This window comes from Bos indicus, chromosome 23 (genome assembly GCF_029378745.1).
Source record: "Bos indicus isolate NIAB-ARS_2022 breed Sahiwal x Tharparkar chromosome 23, NIAB-ARS_B.indTharparkar_mat_pri_1.0, whole genome shotgun sequence".
Classification (NCBI taxonomy): domain Eukaryota; kingdom Metazoa; phylum Chordata; class Mammalia; order Artiodactyla; family Bovidae; genus Bos; species Bos indicus.
The window spans coordinates 41324283-41343551 of NC_091782.1; the positions used below are offsets into that span (position 1 = coordinate 41324283).

At 40.6% G+C, this 19269-nt stretch overlaps 1 protein-coding gene across 1 annotated transcript in view; it reads right to left on the reverse strand.

Annotated features, from left to right (window-relative positions):
- RNF144B (ring finger protein 144B) overlaps positions 1-19269 on the reverse strand; it is a 159530-nt gene that overhangs the window by 115361 nt on the left and 24900 nt on the right. The window lies entirely within an intron of this gene.

The following is a 19269-nucleotide window of genomic DNA, read 5'->3' on the forward strand; positions in this document are numbered from 1 at the left end:
TCCAGAGAGGGGGAGAAAAGTTTTTAACATCACATGTTCCATCAGAGTAAAGCACAACCAACCTGACAAGTCACCCAGAAAATTCAATGGAAACAAGCATCTATTTAACATCAAAGAAGCAGCAGTGACTAGCTGGTTGATAAGAGACGGGAAAAAAAACACTGCAAAGTCAAAATTCTCTTGCTGCCTCTTTTTGTCTTTTATAAAAGTTACAATGACTTCTTTCCTTGGAATATTGAAAGTATACAATATTCTGGAGGCCAGTCAACTTTCAATGAAAGGGTTGGGAATGTCTGACAGATGTTCAACAGTCCTTCAATCCTTATAATTTGCATTACAAATCAGAGCCTGTGAGAACAGAAGAGGTCTGAGCAGCCAGTCCAACTCTCATTTTATAGAGAAAGAAACTGACACATTGGCAAATTAAATGGCTTTCCCAGTTCTCATAGTCATGCGTTAAAAATAGACACCAGGGTGTAAGTGTTTCATGTAATGTGGAAATTACTTTTTTTAGGGGAAAAAAAAAAAATTTTCCTCCCTAGCCCAAAGGATTTCAACACACTGGATGAATGGGTTAAATAAACAGCTTGATCACCTTCTCAGGATCTTTTATCAGAGCCTTCTAAAGCTCCTTATTAGTTCAATAGGGGTTTTTCATATAAGAGAGAGTTACAGCCTTTTTCTCCCTTTCACATTGAAAATCCTGAGGCTGATCATTGTAGCACAGATTCAGGTCGCTACTGTGCGCCTCTCTTGAGGTAGTCCTAAGACCCCGTATAAATAAATATAAGATATTTACCTGAGAAATATTTTCTTAACTTTATTGCAACTATACGTAAAACCACCCTCAACTTTAATAGGCAAACGTTGACCTTTTTTTGGAGAGATGTTTTTGCCTCCACCCGACAGCATCATTCTTATAACCTTCAAATTATTCAGTCATCAGCATCATGTATGCTGGAAGAGACGCCAATAAATTCAAAGGGAGATGATTTAAGAATAATAAAACAACCTACACGAAGCAAATAATAAGCTAACATCCAGACTCATAGTTTTCAAGTGTTTGGGTACCATTTACTATTAAAAAGAGTTTACCTAGTAATGCCAAGGGAAACCAGAGCTTTATATCAGCTACCCAGGCAGAAGCTCAGACATAGGAGAAGGCGTCAGAGAAGCCTTAAGATGGCCCTAAATATCACAGTTACACCTGCTAATTAATACAGCTTAATAGGTGCTAAGTATTCTACCATCTGTTATCCTACCTAATTCAAACAACAACCCTGCCAATTGGAAATATCATCCTCATTTTGGAGATGAGAAAACTAAGATTCAGAGAGGTCAGTCATTTGCTCCAGATCACTAAACCTTCTTAGCACAGTGGGCAGTGCTTCTTATAATCTGAAGGTCCTGAGTTTGAGCCTCATAGAAGGCTTCCCAGATGGTGCTTGGAGAAGGCAACGGCACCCCACTCCAGTACCCTTGCCTGGAAAATCCCATGGACGGAGGAGCCTGGTGGGCTGCAGTCCATGGGGTCGCTAAGAGTCAGACACAACTGAACGACTTCCTTTCACTTTTTACTTTCATGCATTGGAGAAGGAAATGGCAACCCACTCCAGTACTCTTGCCTGGAGAATCCCAGGGATGGGCGAACCTGGTGGGCTGTCGTCTATGGGGTCACACAGAGTCGGACACGACTGAAGCGACTTAGTAGTAGTAGTAGTAGATGGTGCGAGTGGTAAAGAACCTGCCTGTCAATGCAGGAGATATAAGATTATGGCTCAGGTTCAATCCCTGGGTTGGGAAGATCCCCTGAAGTAGGGGATGGCAACCCGTTTCAGTATTCTTGCCTAGAGAATCCAATGGACAAAGGAGCCTGGCGGGCTATGGTCCGTAAGGTCACAAAGAGTCGGACACAACTGAAGCAAGTTAGCACACATGCACCAAGCTAAGAGGTCAAGGAACCAAGATTTATACCCTGGTCTGTCTAATGCTGAGGCCAGAATTCCTTCTCCATGTGACTTCTCCCCCTGCTAGCCTTAAATTTGGACCAGTGTTTGGTCTCCTTAAACATCTTCAAGAAATGTCTTGCTTATCCGAGAGAATGACACATTCTTTAGCTAACATATTCACTCAGATGAGCATCCCAGATTAACAGTTACTGTCATCTAAAAGAACGCAGAGGGCTTCCCTGGTGGTCCAGTGGTTAACAATCTGCCTGCCGATGCAGGGGACACAGGTTAAACTCCTGGTCCGAGAAGATCCCACGTACCACGAGGCAACTAAGTTCCAGGCTCTCCAGAGCCCAGGATCTAAAACTACTGAGCCCACGGGCCACAGCTATGAAGCCTGCACACCCCAGTGCCTGTGCTCCGCAACAAGAGAGACCACCACAGTGAGAAGCCCACGCACCACCACTGCAGAGTACCCCTCTCGCCGCAACGAGAGAAAGCCTGAGTGCAGCAGCGAAGACCCAGCACAGCCAGAAATAATTTTTTTACAAAACAAAATAAAGTTGACTCTGCAGGGAGAGACCAAAGAATAGGGAGCATTCATCTGTGCCCAACAAAGCAGAAAAAATAAAAAGATGGGGCGGGGGGCTCACTGACCTCTGATAGCATGACAGTGCTATCCAGGCAGCGAGCCACCCCGACCCCACCGTCTACATTTTTCGTATTTTGAACTAACAGATTAAGTTACAAAGAAGTTCTGTCCCAGCTACTCTGTTAATAGAGCTCTTTTGGAAAACACATTTGGGAAAATTCACAAGTGAATATACAGAAGCCTGTGGACAGGAAGAAACTCAAGAACTTGACGATGCTGTTCCACAGGATGAGTTAAAGAACATTCAGGAACATTCAGGATTAGTACTGAGGCTGCAGAGTCCATCCATGCAGCCAATATAATCAAGCACATACTACGTGCCTCTTCCCAGGCATGATTTCCATCTACTGTGTCCTAAGGCTACAGCAGGAAAACCAGAAATGTCTTCATCTTTGGCCTGAGGAGTTCAGGAACTGTCTTTGGCAAGGAGCCTTTTGCTGTTTTGGTTCTAGCTGGTAAAGAAGTTGACCTGCAACTTCAGAGTTGTAAGAAATAAGAGTTTTAAGGTCCAAGGAGGATCTGTGAGGATGGAACAAAATCATTACAGGGCTGAAAGAAGCTATGCCCCCCTTAATCAGAGCAAGGAGTAGAGTGAGTTGTAAGAGCATCTATCATCTCTGCTCAGGACACAGAATATTTCTTTAGGGGTGCTTTCTACATTTTCTTTTAATAGAATAAAAAGATAAATGGGATTTAAGCATTCTGAAAAGAAAGTGGACAACTTTTATGTTCCAAAGAATATCTTTTAATTATCTGTTTTCCAAAGATTCTGATTATATATAGGTTTTTCAGGGACACGTCATGATATAAAAGTGAGCAAGATACGTTTGTTTGTTTTACTAAACGTGAAATACAAGGAAAGTTATCAGAAAAGGTTAAAAAATAATAATAATGTGGTAATTATCCAAGAAATAATGTCATGCCTAACAAATATGACCTGAAATAAATCTAACATCACCCTTCTCTATACAATCAAGTTATCTTTTTAGTCATAATTAGAAAACAGTGGCCAGAAAAGGGGCTTTGGCAGGGACTTTTATTTTATTGAACTCAATACATACATATAACTATGTCAATAAAAAATAAAGAATAGAAAAAAGAAATTTTCATTCAAAAAAAGAGGAAAAGTAATGAATCAAATACCCCCTTCATTACTTTAATATATTTTTTAGAATAAAAGGGGAAAAACAGATCTACACATCGGTCTCTCTATATATATGATCAATGGATGTGAATTATCTATATACATGATGAATAATATTACCATAATTGAATAAGAAATTTTAACAAAAATGAAATGTCTAAAGAAGTTAGAGTTTGGGGAAACTACTAAATCATTGATGTGATATTGATTCTTTTTTTTCCTTCTTTAATTTTAAAACAACTTTTAAAATAAATGTTAATTTTAAAAATGTTACTCAAATTCAAGAAAACACATCATGTGTAGGCTAAAATACAACATGGTTACAGAGCTGAACTGAAAAGACAGACAGTGCTTTATCAGGCAGGAGGCAGGGAGAGTCCCTCCGATATATAACATCAGTACCAGTGAATGTTTTGTCAAATTACCTTATCCATGAGTACCTTTAACCCAGGAAACAACTGCGTAAGGCAAAGCCCTCCTTTCAGCATTGACCAAATCACAAAGCAAGTGGCGAAGTTACATGGGGAAGTGAGAAGATATTTTGCAGGACTGGAGGAACAGTGGAGGTTTTGTGGCCAGGGGGATCCCTACTTCCAAAGTCCCAATTCTCTAAGTAGCAAAAGGAAGAGAAACCCCTGCAGCTGACATGACTCAAGAAGGAACTTGAGATAATTTAACATCTCTGTGTGCTTCCTTCCACTTAAGGTTTTTCTGATGAACACAGTACGAAAACACAACAGACCTAAATGGACTCAATGGACTGAACCCAAAGAAAATGTCTTTCTAAGCTCAGAGGGCATCCAAATACTATCAAAACTGTTAAATGCTTGTATGAATTAAAAATGAGAAAGAAATGGGGGAGGGGACAAAGTCCATAAAAAACAAAGACCCACTGAATTGCTAAGGTCAAAGATGGAGAATTTGACTTTGCCAGTACTTCCTCTGAGTTAATCAAGACTCACCCCCGGCTTCCCAGTCCTGGGCTTGCTATTACTTATGGCGCTTTGGTGGTCTACTTAATCTCTCCCCATCAACAGAAACAATCCCTAAACAGCTAAATCTAGGATCTTTGAATGTGGCACAATTTTCTTGCTTTTTAAGGAAATTATCTCAAATTGTGGTTGGAGGAAAAAACTGGCTAAGCATTCTTTTAAAAGTTCAGAACAGTCTAAATTATGGGTTTGGACACACAAGAAGAAGAAAGTTTTGTTTTAATCTGATTTTAAACTGAATTAGTCGAGGCTGCCACAAACATGAACTATGTAATTAGAGTAATCTACTCAGTTAATACATCTACAATAAAGGAATATACATTTAGAACAAAGGGCAGAGACCCAGAAGCTTTTTTTCTGCTTTCTCCACTACTTTTTTTTACTTTGTGCAACAGGAAACACAAATACTATATTGCATATTTAGTACACAAAAAAAATACCTGATATTAAATTAAACTTAAAATTCTATTTCTTACAAAATATACATTTTATCACTTCTTGTAAAACAAATGGATTGTTTCTGTGGGTGATGGGGAATTGTTTTCAAAGTTTTACTAAATGCACTTATTTATTTTTAACCTAGGTCTCACACAGGTAAATCAATCACACTAACAATACATGTAACAGGAGGAAATTAATGCTGCCATAATAATCATTTTTTAATGTTTTTAATTTTTACAATTAACTTTTAAACAATAATGTCTTGTCTATTAAACATTTTTAAAAGCCACACTTCATGGAATTATTATTCTCACTTAAAGTTTAGGACTGAAAAGAATCTCAAAGTTTACTGAAAAGCAGGGAAGGGATACAAAAATCAAATTTACACTCAAAAAATGAGCCTTTTTATTATGTCATACCAGCAGAAATGGGGTATAAGTGAGCAAGTTTTAAAAAAAGAAAGCCAAGATGCTTGTGAGTTTGAACTTGAACTTGGAAAGTCTCTCTGATGCTCAGCCTAACATCAAATTAACAGAAGCATCCCAGTTTCAAAATACAAAGAGAACATATACTCTTAAAATGACTTTTTTTTTCATGTTTTTCATTGAACTTAAAACATAAAAAGCTATGTCAAACACAAAAAGTACACAGTGAATATAACTTTAGGGAAGAAATAACTAACTTGTTTAACAAGGAACCAGTTTTCAGAGTCCGTGAAAGAAAGCCGGATTAAGTGATGCATATTAATCACTTCAAGGAAGGTGATTAAAGTGAAAAGATTCCATTGGTCCATTAAATATTAAAATGCAGCATAATGAACACAGCTGCTTTAAAGCCTTGACAATAAATATTAACTTATTCCTCGTACAAATTACGTGTAAGACGAGGGTTTTATAATACTGGCAGCAAAGGTGCTGTTCCAACAATAAGCAGGCAACATCGTGCCTACGGGCTTACAAGAAAAGAGCCTAAGAAGGGGATTTTCAAGTGTGTATAAAATGTGGTCAGGAACTGGAAGTTGGGACATGGAAAAATTGAAAGGAGTGCAGGTCATTCACTTACCAGTAAGTGATATAAAAATAATCAACTCATTCAATGAAAACATAATGTGGAATTAGGTCAGCAACACAGACCCAGAAACCTCCTTCCTGTCCCCACCCCACGCAAACTACAGCCAAGGCTGACTGCCTTTTCACCACCAGTCCAGTGTGAAAAAGCCAAGAGAGCAGAGCAGTGAGGTGGAAAGAGCTCCCCCCCTGCTTTGACAGGGGCTGTGAGTATGGAAACCTACGTGGAAGGTTCTTCAGAATCACGGCCAGAGAAGCTCAGAGCTCGAAGTGAACGTGTGAGGACGGCTGAGCAGAACAGAAACCATGTCCACAAAGAGCTTCTGTTTTGCACGGCTTGACCCAGAGGCAGCCTTGGAAACTTCTTCCACGTCTCTATCCCCAGAGAATCTGCAAAGAAGGAAGGAAGGAGGCTGCAAAATCCAGCTCTCCTAGGGCTTCCCTGGTGGTTCCGTGGTTAAGAACCTGCCTGCCAACGCAGGAGACATGGGTTCGATCCCTGGTCCGGGAAGCTCCCACAGGCCGCAGAGCAATTGAGCCCGTGTGCCACAACTATTGATCCTGTGGCTCTAGAGCCCGGGAGCCACAACTCCTGAGCACACTCGCCACAACTTCTGAAGCCCGAACATTCTAGAGCCTGTGCTCTGCAACAAGAGAAGCCACCGCAATGAGAAGCCCATGCAACACAAGAGTGTCCCCTACTCACTGCAACTAGATAAAAGTTCATGCAGCAACGAAGACTCAACACAGCCAGAAATAAGTACAAATTATTATTTTTTTTAATGCAGTTCTCCCCACACCATTGCAAGACTCCAGGTGGGCTAGCCACCTGAGATGCTTTAAATGACAGTGAGCAAGGAGGTGTCCTGACTGGTGCTGGTGAAGACCACCGAGAGCAGGGCTGGCTCATCCCACCACCTCCTCATAACCCCAGCTCCCTCTTCTCTCCTCCCTTCGCCGCACATGCCTGGGGCCTTGTGGGTGTCTGAATAAGGCTGCCGTACCTGTACTCCAGAACTTACCCCACCCTTGACTCCAACTCCGTAAGTCCTATTTGCTTAATTCTGTTGAGGGTGCTGGAGAACCAGAGGGTGACATGAATTTACATTCAAGTGCGAATAAGTAACACGTGTCTCCCTACCTCAACACTCACCCCCAACTCTTTCACTGTGAAATCAAGTTATTCTCTTAGTCCCTGTGTTTTGGAGACAAGGAATTGAGGGACAGATGGGGAGAACAGTGATAAATCACACCCCTCCCAGGCCGCTGGAAATGGCAAGGAAATAGCCAAGCATAAAGGTAAGTTGCTGTTCTCATTTTATCTGAGTCAGTTCATCATCATCAATTCCTTGCTCATTGCTGACCTGGGACATTTTTTATTCCCAGTGTTCGACACTTTTGCCCCACAAAAGTAGAGGAATGGGGTACGAGAGGATGAATTTACATTTTCTAATTTTCTCGACCGTTTTTCATCACTTGTTCTATAGTGGCCAAAACACCAGCCAGCCATCTGGCACATGCTAATCCAAACAAAGTTCTGCACCTCACTACAATTCTCAAGCAAGATATAATTTTTAACTGACTCATTGGAAAAGACCCTGATGCTGGGAAAGACTGAAGGCAGGAGGAGAAGGGGATGACAGAGGATGAGATGATTGGATGGCATCACCAACTCGATGGACATGAGTTTGAGCAAGCTCCGGGAGTTGGTGATGGACAGGGAGGCCTGGCGTGCTGCAGTCCATGGGGTCACAAAGAGTCAGACACGACTGAGCGACTGAACTGAACTGAGGATCCAAAACTAAGCAGAAGTGGGTACAGCTGAGGACATGGAGAGAGTTCATGGCCATGTTCAAATCTCTGATCCACTTATTCCTACCCCCTAAGACTTCCCAATTATGTGAGCCCACAAATTCCCTTTTTTGCATCTGCTAATTTGAATGGAATCTCAGTCACCTGCAACTAAGAGAGACTTGACTGATAAGCTCAAAAATGATCTTGTTAAAAAGGACAGTGGAAATATTGATATCCATTGGATTCGTCTCTCCCCCCCAGTGTTATTTTTAAGGACAAGCAGTAAAATAAATTTTTGGATAAATGACTGAGGAAATGTTTGTACTCCTTAAGCACACAAAGGTTCTCTAAGGAACAGCAAAAATGGGTTTAGCAAACACTATCTTGAACTCAAGCCAATGTGTCCATCAAAGACTTTAGGATGTGTTGAAAGAACTAAGAGCTCCATCTCTTGAAGGCACTTCTGTCTTCCCCAAGGTATATCTGCCCCTGGACCACAGGGCATACAGGACCAGGGTCCATGTTCCCTCCATCCACACCTCGGAAAGCCTGCTGTCCACCTGGAACCCACGTCTTCCCTTGCAAGACATCAGCATATTAGTAAGGTCATCTCCTCATAACCTGAACCCCTGGGGCTCCCATGGCTCTCTCAGCATTGGTGAGACTGTCAACTGTCACGATGATTTTATCGTGGTTTATTTCTATGTTTGTTTCAGCAACTGGTCCTTAAAAAGCTCAAAGGAACAGAGGATTGGATAAAGAAGATATGGTACATATATACAATGGAGTATTATTCAGCCATTAAAAAGAATGAAATAATGTCATTTGGAGCCCTGCAGGTGGACCTAAAGAGTGTGATACTGAGTGAAGTAAGTCAGAAAAGCAGAAATATTGTATGACATCCTTTATATGTGGAATCTAAAAAGAAATGATACAAAAGAACTTACTTAAAAAACAGAAAGATACTCATAGATTTACAAAACAAACGTATGGGTGCTGCAAGGAAGAAATAATTAGGGAATTTGGGAAGGTCGAATACACACTGCTGTATTCAAAATGGATAACCAACAAGGATCTACTGTATAGCACATGGAACTCTACTCAATGCTATATGCCAGCCTGGATAGGCAGGGAGTTTGGGGGAGAAGGGATACGTGTATATATATGGCTAAGTCCCTTCACTGTGTGCCTGAAACTGCCTCAACAATGTGAATCGGCTCTCTTCCAATACAAAATAAAAAGTTTAAAGTTTGGAGGGGAAAAGCTTGAAGGAAACACTTGTACATTCGTGTCACCAATCATAGCACCTGGCCCAAACCAGGCAGTCAGTACAGGTCTGAAGAATGGATGGGCAGCGTCTTCCTGCCCTCCACAACCTTCCAGTGTGATGCCCTGGCCCACGTGTCCAGGTGCCCTGGCGTGAGACGCATCCCAACCCCTGCCTTCCCTCCTCTCCAGTTCAGCCTCAGGGTCCCCTCTCTCCAGTTCAGCCTCAGGGCCCCCCCTCTCCAGTTCAGCCTCAGGGTCCCCTCCTCTCCAGTTCAGCCTCAGGGCCCCCCCTCTCCTACTCTGCCTGCTGCTCCCAAGGCGCAGCTCAGACGTTAGGAGTCACGAAGAAACTGCCAAGAGATCAAAGTTGCCCTTGGGATCACCTTCATTTTGATTTCACCATCACAGATGGAGAACTACAAAGTGTCAAAAACTTCCAAGATCTGAAAAGAGTTAGCAGGCAGGAGTTACTGCATGTATGTGACTGTCAACATGAAGCATGATCTCACAGAGACACTGCTGACACAAGGCAGGCAAACACACACACACACAGACATGCACACACACACACACACGATTACTGAAAATGTTACCAATGAGAAATGTGCGAAGCGTCACTTTTTATGTCTCTATAGGACAGGAGTCATATAACTCCACCAACCAAATCATTCTCCTTCCAACAGAGATGAATGTTGCAAACATTTCATTTTTCCATGTCAAGGGTACCCCATTCAACGTGTTTATTTTAGAAGCAGAACTCAGTTAGGAATGTCAGAGAATTCTTGGAGATCAAAACTGTGCAGCAACAATATTTAGTCAAACGCCAGATCCCTAAATTGTCTTGTCTCAAATATCTGAAGGCAGAGAGGGCTTGTATCTGTCTGGCAAACACTCATCCCAGGTGTTTTCATAACCTCAGAAATAAACTAATTGGACTTAAATGAAAATCTCCAGTGAGTTTTTTGGCCTCTTACTGTTTATCTAGACTGAATCCTAGCAGCAAACTCAATGAATATAAACATCTGACCATCATTATTGCTTCCAGGGAAGTCTGAGGTTGGGGAGCAGTGCTTATGTGAGTATTTTCTAGCAGGTGACAAAGACCTATCTGTTTCTAGGGTAAAATAAGCCATTGTAAAGAACTTGATCAGGGCCCCAAAACAGGGAACCACCACCTCTCCACTTTCTCCTGATCAAGTTTTCCCAGTGTCATGGAATTTTATGATGTGAGCTGAAACTAATTTCTAAACAGGGCACGGATTTGTGAACGTAAATTTAAGACTAGCCAATGTTGGGCGTGAAAGTCAGAGTGAGAGAATTTTAGACTTGAAAAAGACAACTGAGTCATTTAGTTCAAGCCACCCCTTTACTGAGAGAGAGGCTCAGAAAGATAAGATCTTCCACAGTCACAGAGCCAGAGACAGAGCAGGGCCTCCAGACTAGATGAAGAATCGATGTTTTCCCCACTGTTGATACCGCTGCCCTGAAGACTGGAGTCCTTGCCTAATAATCCACCCATAAAAGTGAAGTTGCTCAGTCATGTCTGACTCTTTGTGACCCCATGGACAGTAGCCCACCAGGCTCCTCCATTCATGGAATTTTCCAGGCAAGAGTACTGGAGTGGATTGCCATTTCCTTCTCCAGAGGATCTTCCTGACCCATGGATCAAACCCAGGTCTCCTGCATTGCGGGCAGATGCTTTACCATCTGAGTCATCAGGGAAGTCTTAACACATATAAGAACAGTGGTGCCACATGTATTTAAAACAATATTATCGAGGACTTTCCTGGAGGTCTGGTGGTTAGGACTTCCACTGCAGGGCACTGGTTTGATTCCCTAGCCGGGGAACTAAGATCCCACATGCCGCGGGGCGCAGCCAAAAATAAATAAATAACAATATCATTAGGTTTATCGCTAAAGAAGGACAACGCTATAGTTGTTTTAATGGGCTCTACAGCCCTCCCTCACCTTATCCCTCCACCAAGAAAAAACAAAACCCCAGGTACTGAGGACAGATTACACCCCAATCTTTATCTCACCTTAAGGCAGGCACTCCTGAAGATTTAGAAAAAAAAAAAAAAAGACATTCTGAAGTAAAATAAAAATAGGATTATCCTTATAAAATAATTATACTTCAATAAAAAAAATAATGAAATAAAATAGGATTATTATATCCTCCAGCATGGACATACACACACACACTCCAAAACATTTGTGTTGAATTTGATCATGCCCTTAGAACACTGAAAATCAACTGATACGGATTTACCCACATTTTTATAAACATTCACTATTAAACTTTGTATCATCAAGCTGGTACAGTATTTCCTTGTGTAGATAAGCATGATTCTTAATTACAGTCTAGGGCGCCCTCTAGTGTTCCTATGTAAAAACTTCTTTTAAGATAAGGCTCCATCCTTCCTAGTGATAAATGGCTAGGACTTTTTGCCCTGGACAGTCTTGCTTTAGTCTTACTACCCTGCCATCTTATTAGGCTTAACATTTGCCTGGTCAATTTCACTTTAATGAATTACTACTAGTAATAGAATTATATTAATAATCGCATTAAAATCAGACGTAATTGATTTAGTAGCCCTCCACTTTGTGTTTCTTTGCTCCTTCCATGGGCCTGTCCAGGAGCAGAGCACAAGGCACGCCAGGCACGCCGTGAACTGAACGGTGCGTACCTCCAAACGTCCACAGGCTGAAGCCCCAGTTCCCAGTGGGAGGTAATTAGGTTTAGATGGGGTCACAGGGGTGGGGCCCTCATAATGGAAACCGTGCCTTCATGAGAAAAGCGCCAGTCTATCTGTCTCTGTGTGTCTCTCATTGCAAACATTGAGGAACTAACAAGATGACCATCAGCAAACCAAGAAGCAGGCACCCACCAGACACTCTCTGCTGGCAGCTTGATGGACTTCCCAGCCTCCACAATTGTGAGAAATACATTTCTGTTGTTTAAGCCACCCAATTTATGCTACTTAGTAGCAACTCGAGCTAAGACAAGCAGCGAACAGAGCTGCTTAAATCTCCAAGGTGCTCAGAGATGACCCAAACCTCCCGAACCCTTGCCAAACACTATGGAACTAACATCTCCCTTTCAGGGCACCAGGGTATTTATTTGCTCACAAAAGAAAATGTACTCAAACAGGAGCTGCCACGGTCAGCTAGACCCTCCAGCCTCTGGTGGTGGTGGGAGAACTCTGATAACTGCCATGCTGTGCCCTGTGGGTGTACAAGTTAGGTGTGCCAGGCCCATGCTGGGACCCACAAAACTGCCAAAGCACAGCTGGTGGGGTCAATGGGAAGGTGGGAAATTATGGGGAAGGGGTATGTGAAATATTTGCAGCGGAAAAGAGACTGAACAAGCTGCGTTAGAGCATGTAACCAACATGGAATTGGTCTTTTTTTTTTAAGTTTTTTTATTGAAGTATAGCGGTTTGCAATGTTGTGTTAATTGCTGCTACACAAAGTGACTCAGTTATACACACAGATACATTCTCTTTTCATATTCTTTTCCATTATGGTTTATCCCAGGAGATTAGATAGAGTTCCCTGTACTCGTTTCTTGTATGATATATCTCTACAACTATTACTTATGTTTCTGTTTGGCATTGCCTTTTTATTTTGTGAAAAAGCCCTTTAACAGCCATGAGCTCAAAAAATAGAAGTTTATATTTAGTAAAACAGTAAAAGTGCTGAATGTTCAACTCTCAAGTAAGTGAACAATGAGTGTGAAATTGCACAAAATGTCATCATTTGCCACATCCCAGAGCCATGAAGGAGAAAGCGATAACAATAATAGAGTGAAAACCCCAAAACACAAACCTGCTGAAGAAGCATTATAACAGACATCAAAAATTAGTAGCTGTTTTGAGAACCCTGTACTTGTAGTTTGACTTATCACATGCAGCTGTAGAAGGTGCTTACATAACTTTTAGATCCAGTGATTGCTTTTCGAATTGACTTTGCCAATTTTTTATTTCAAATTTTTGTATTCATGCACAAAAAGGAAAGCAAAAGCCATAATGTGTTGATAAGTGAAAGCAGAAGAATTTTATAAACAGTTCGATTTTGCTAATTTTATCTCGGTATCATCAAGGCTTCATTTAGAAAGATGGGTTAATTCCAACAAGGATTTAATTTTTTTTTTAATCTAATTCATGGAATCAAAGCTTTTGGAAACTTAGCCTGTTTAAGATGAAACATCTGACATTACTGAGAATCTTCCTGTAAATTTAGTTTAAAAACTCAACAACTCAGGTTTGTAAACAAAACCTAGAAGAACATTAGAGATTTGTAAATAATACATGTCAGCAAAAATATACTCTTATTTTACACTAAACTTCATTGGCTAAATATAGCTGGTCATGCTTTCAGGTCTATAAATAAATAGATAAATAAAAATTAAAATATAAAAAAATTCAACATTAAAAGTACTTGTTTTTTAATCAAAACATATTATACTTTGATAATATAATTTTGGTGGACTATGGTGTCCATGGCAAAAACATTTCACTAAATTAAGATATCTAATTTAAAATTAAGATATTGTATAATATCATATAAGAAACGAATCACCAGTCCAGGTTCGATGCAGGATACAGGAAGCTTGGGGCTGGTGCACTGGGATGACCCAGAGGGATGGTATGGGGAGGGAAGTGGGAAGGGGGTTCAGGATGGGGAACACGTGTATACCCATGGCGGATGCATGTTGATGTATGGCAAAACCAATACAATATTATAAAGTAAAAAAAAAAATAATAATAATAAATAAATAAAAATTTAAAAAAGATTTGGAAATCAAAAAAAATTAAAATAAAATAAAGATATGGAGCAGAAAAATAACTGGAATTAGCTAGACTGTATGTATAAAAGTAATAATTTTTTTAAAAAAGTAATAATTTCATCCAAAGAAGTTGCATTATTTTACCAATTGAAATGGAAACTAACATGTCAAATTTACAAAATTTGAATATGTCAAGTAATTAAATTACAAAACTTTTGTAATAAAGCTGATGTTGAATTAAAAAAAAAGAAACACTTCAGCACGGCAGTACCAGACTTTTCTCTTTGCTTCCCGTCATCAACTGAAACTACTTAGAAGTCAATCTGTGTCCTATGTGTGATATTGAACTTTTCTGTAAATGAGTCCTCTCAATTTGGGGAGCATTTTGTTCAATATCGATTAAAGTTTTAATCAAGAATTCAGGGAACACCAAAAACCTTCAGCTTTTTAAGCTTTTGGAGAATTACAATTTTTGAAAACAAAACTTGCAAAAGGGAAACAAATGGCACCTAATTAAACTTAAAAGCTTTGGCACAGCCAAGGAAATCATCAACAAAACGAAAATACAGTCTACTAAATGGGAGAAAATATTTGCAAATGACCCATAAGGCGTTAACATCCAAAATATATAAAAAGCTCATACAACTCAATATCCAAAAAAAAAAAAAAAACCCTTGATGTGAAAATGAGCAGAAGACCTGAACAGACGTTTTTCCAAAGACGACATAGATGGCTAATAAGTACGTGAAAAGATGCTCAACATCACAAATCATCAGATAAGCGCAAATAAAAACCGCAGTGCAGTATCACTTTACAGAGTATCACTTCAAAACGGCCATCATCAAAAGAGCACAAATAACAAATGCTGCCAAAGACGTGGAGAAAGGGCAACCCTTGCACATTGGTGGGAGTTGATGGGAGTGTAAAATTGATGCAGCCACTATGGAAAACAGCACAGAAGTTACTCAAAAAACTAAAAATAGAACTACTATATGTTCCAGCTATCCCACTCCTGAGCATATATCTGAAGAAAATGAAAAAAATATTTCAAAAAGATACATACTGTTCAAATAAGATATTATAAGCTTTGTGGGGTTTTTTGCATTAATGTACACAAATTTTTATTTTTTGGAAAGAATTTCATCTTCTAACATGTTTAAATAGAACTATTCTGTGGGCCTATCCTTAAAATAAAACCAGTTTTTCAGTCAATATACAATTATGTAAAATATATATATAATATATCTCATCTTAGTACCCTTTTTCCTTTTTGAAAGTGTGCTGGTTTGGACAATAAACCACCCTAGTAGAAGCTACCAGTCAACCCTGAATACTCATTGGAAGGACTGATACTGAAGCTGAAGCTCCAACACTTTGGCCACCTGATGCGAAGAGCGCACTCATTGGAAAAGACCCTGAGGATGGGAAAGATTGAGGGCAAGAGGAGAAGAAGGCAACAGAAGATGAGATGGTTAGAAAGCATCACCAATTCAATGGACATGAGTTTGAGCAAACTCTGGGAGGTGGTGAAGGACAGAGAAGCCTGGTACGCTGCAGTCCATGGGGATCACAAAGAGTTGGACATGACTTAGCAACGAAACAACAACATTTATCAAGATCTTACTACTTATCAGGCATTGTGCTTGAATCACTTTATCAATTTAATCTCTACAAACACCGTGAAGGGTCAAAATTATCTTTGTTTTACTGGGGACAGGAAGTAGCAGTGAGACTCTGCACCCAAGATTTCCCCCATCTTGGCCTGGACTCCCTGATCACCACATTCTGCTGCCCCTCTCCTTACATCTCAGGATACACATCAACGCAACACAGACTGAACCCTGCAGTTAGTAATCTTGAATCTGGTTCCATCATGACCTCTGACTCCATTACCCACGTGGCCAAGGCTATACACACTTTCAGGACAGCCGGCACAATTAGGAAGCTAAACTATAGCTGTGAAGCTAAGCGACTGCCTGCCTCTAGTTACACTTACCTCCTGTCTTTCAAGGAGCAGGTGCCTTTTGCATGTATCATTGCCAGTTCTGCAAAATCTTTTATTTTTGCATTCAGTGGCATCCTAGAAGCTTAAGGGGCAGACCATCATGAAGAGTTCACACCACTTAAGGGGCAGCCCATAATGAAGAGCTCTTACCCTGATGTGAATTACATGCTTTTGACCTCTAACCTTACCTTTACAAAAAATTACAAATTCTTTATAAGTCTCTGGCTATTCTACAAGATAGAATGCTATGAAAAGCAACAATAAAAGTATACTGATAAGTTTAGTCACTAAATTTAACACTTGATGCATATTCTGTTCTGTCTTAAAGTATCACCATTCAGGACTTCCCTGGGGGTCCAGAGGTTAAGACTGTACACTCAATGCACAGGGCAAAAGTTCCATCCTTGATCAGGGAACTGGAATCCCACATGCTGCACGGCACAGCCAAAAAAATAATAATAATTAAAAATTCAAAAGGTCTTAAGATTGGAGGGAAGAACTAAAAAAAAAAAAGTCACTATTGAGACTGTGAACTCTTTAACATATGATGGTGCTTAACCTAGGTACTTAGTTTTCCGATGCTCTTATTGTATTATATTTTCCTTGTTTCAATCATGTTTTAGATGCTGAAAAGCTTTCCCTTTTTTTAAAAAAAGAAAAATAAAAAAGACAGTACTGAGTAGACGATTAACAATACATGCTAATGAAAATATATCAAGTACCTGTTAAAATGGATTAAGCCAGGAGTGTTTTTATATCCCTGGGATAACAGATGAAAATGTTGCCTGAAGGTAAGAGGTTTTAGATTAGGTATTGTAGCTCAGTCTGTATAGAATCTGCCTGCATTGCAGGAGACCCGGGTTCGATCCCTGGGTTGGGAAGATGCCCTGGAGAAGGAAGTGGCAATCCACTCCAGTATCCTTGCCTGGAAAAATCTCATGGACAGAGGACCCTGGTGGGCTGCAGTCCATGGGGTCGCAAAGAGTCGGGCATGAGTGAGCGACTAACACTTACTTATCCTCCAAATCTAGGATTTGATTTGATTTGAGACAAAGATTTGATTGCAAACAGTTTATTAAGGGGGGAATAGCAGGAAAGGAAGGATAACTAATGAAGGCTGTGTTGTTAAGCCATCACTAGGACTTAAATCCACCAGGAAACTTTGAGACAAACAAGCCTTGGTAAACGAGATGGAGTAATTACACCCTAACTCCCATCAACCACAGATTAAGAGCCTTCTAGGGGTTGGTGTTAATTCACGGTTGGAACTCTGAAGCCAATGAGATGATAAAGGATATGGGCAGGCCACCCACAGTACCTGCTACACACTTCCAGGGGTAATATACATTCTTACATCAAGTAATTATGCAAATACTAAAATGCTAACGGCCTGCCCGCTCCCAAAACAAACAGTCAAAACCTAGTGGTGATAGTTTTCTTAAGTAATTATAGCCAAGGAAAATAGTTCTAAATTTAAACAACAAACAAAAAATGTTTAGAGTATCAGATGATTTAATGTTGTACAGAAAGAACAGAAACAAGGATTTATACTTCGATTGGGCTTTGGGTTGCAAAATATTTTGAGAAAATCCATGAAATTGGCCCTACCAAAATATAACGAGGATTTCTGAGTCCAATCAGATCCCAAAACAGTGTCAGTGAATCATTCATGGATTGAGCTGGAGGTGAACAGAAACACGACTCAACTGTGAATTCCAAGGCCCCCTAATCGATACAAATATTCTCCTTTTTAAAGAGGAAAATGAAGGTTTTCATTTGTGTTTTTGCTTGTTAGCGGGCTGGTAATTTACAGACTATGCAACAGTGCTGTTCTCCAACATGTTATGTTCCAACAGTACTTTGTATACACACTGTTCTTGTTTAGTCACTAAGTCCTAACTGACTCTTCCTGACTCTGTGGACTGTAGCTCACCACGCTCCTCTGTCCAGGCAATTTCCCAGCAAGAATACTGGAGTGGGTTGCCATTTCCTTCTCCAGAGGATCTTCCTGAGCCATGGATCGAACCCCCATCTCTTGATTGCAGGTGGATTCTTTATCACTGAACCACCAGGGAAGCCCTATGTATACATGAACACTGGATATTAAGAGAACCCCCATCTCTTGATTAGAGGTGGATTCTTTATCACTGAACCACCAGGGAAGCCCTATGTATACATGAACACTGGATATTAAGAGATCAGGAGTGCTACACAGAACACGTGGCACTGGTTTCGCCACATGTACATGGCAGGAGAGAGGGGAATTTGCTCTGTTTTGGAAACAGACTGATGCTCCTTGAGTCTCCAAAGCCCTCCACATCTATGGCTGCCCCCAAGTTCTAGCAGATGAGGTTCTGAGAGCTGCTCAAAGGAATGCAGTTTTCTCCAGATATCAGATGGCAAGCCTACAATCTGTTGAAGAATTTCGCACCTAGTTTTCACCTCTGCTTATCACTCACCAATTTTACAACTATACCCCAACTCTGAAAAATGACAAACATTCCCTTTGTCACATCCTGGGTGGAGCTTTAAAAGTATTGGAAATAGCACAGGCAGCTGTTAGCTTCTCCAAATACACCATCCAAGGCACTGAAATGCCCAGTCTGCAATGCTGGCAGCTAAAGACAAGAATAACAGTTTCTTTTTTTTTCAACCAAAGATAAATGCCACCGGATTACGCCTGAAAAAGGCAGGGTCAGCCTGAGTCCTTGAAACAGGAAAGAACAGCACCAAGGTCAATGGGAGGCAAAGGCTCCTGGGAAGGATGCATAGACCCAATTAACTGAAGGCCTTTGAAGAGGAAAGGAACTTGGTTTTTAAATTGTGAAAAGAAAAATATTGATCTCAACTGCTATTTAAAACTGAAAAGTAGATTTTGTGCTGTGCTCAGTCACTTCAGTCATGTCTGACTTTTTGCGACCCCTGGCAGGACTGCAGCCTGCCAGACCCCTCTGTCCATGGAATTTGCCAGGCAAGAATACTGGAGTGGGTTGCCATTTCCTTCTCCAAGAGATCTTCCCAACCCAGGGATCGAACCCACGTCTCTTAGATCTCCTGCATTAGCAGGTGGGTTCTTTACCACTAGCGCTACCTGGGAAGCCCTTGAAAAAAAATGAGGGAAAGACAAAATAAATAAAGATACAGGAAGAGAAGAGAGAAAAGGGAAG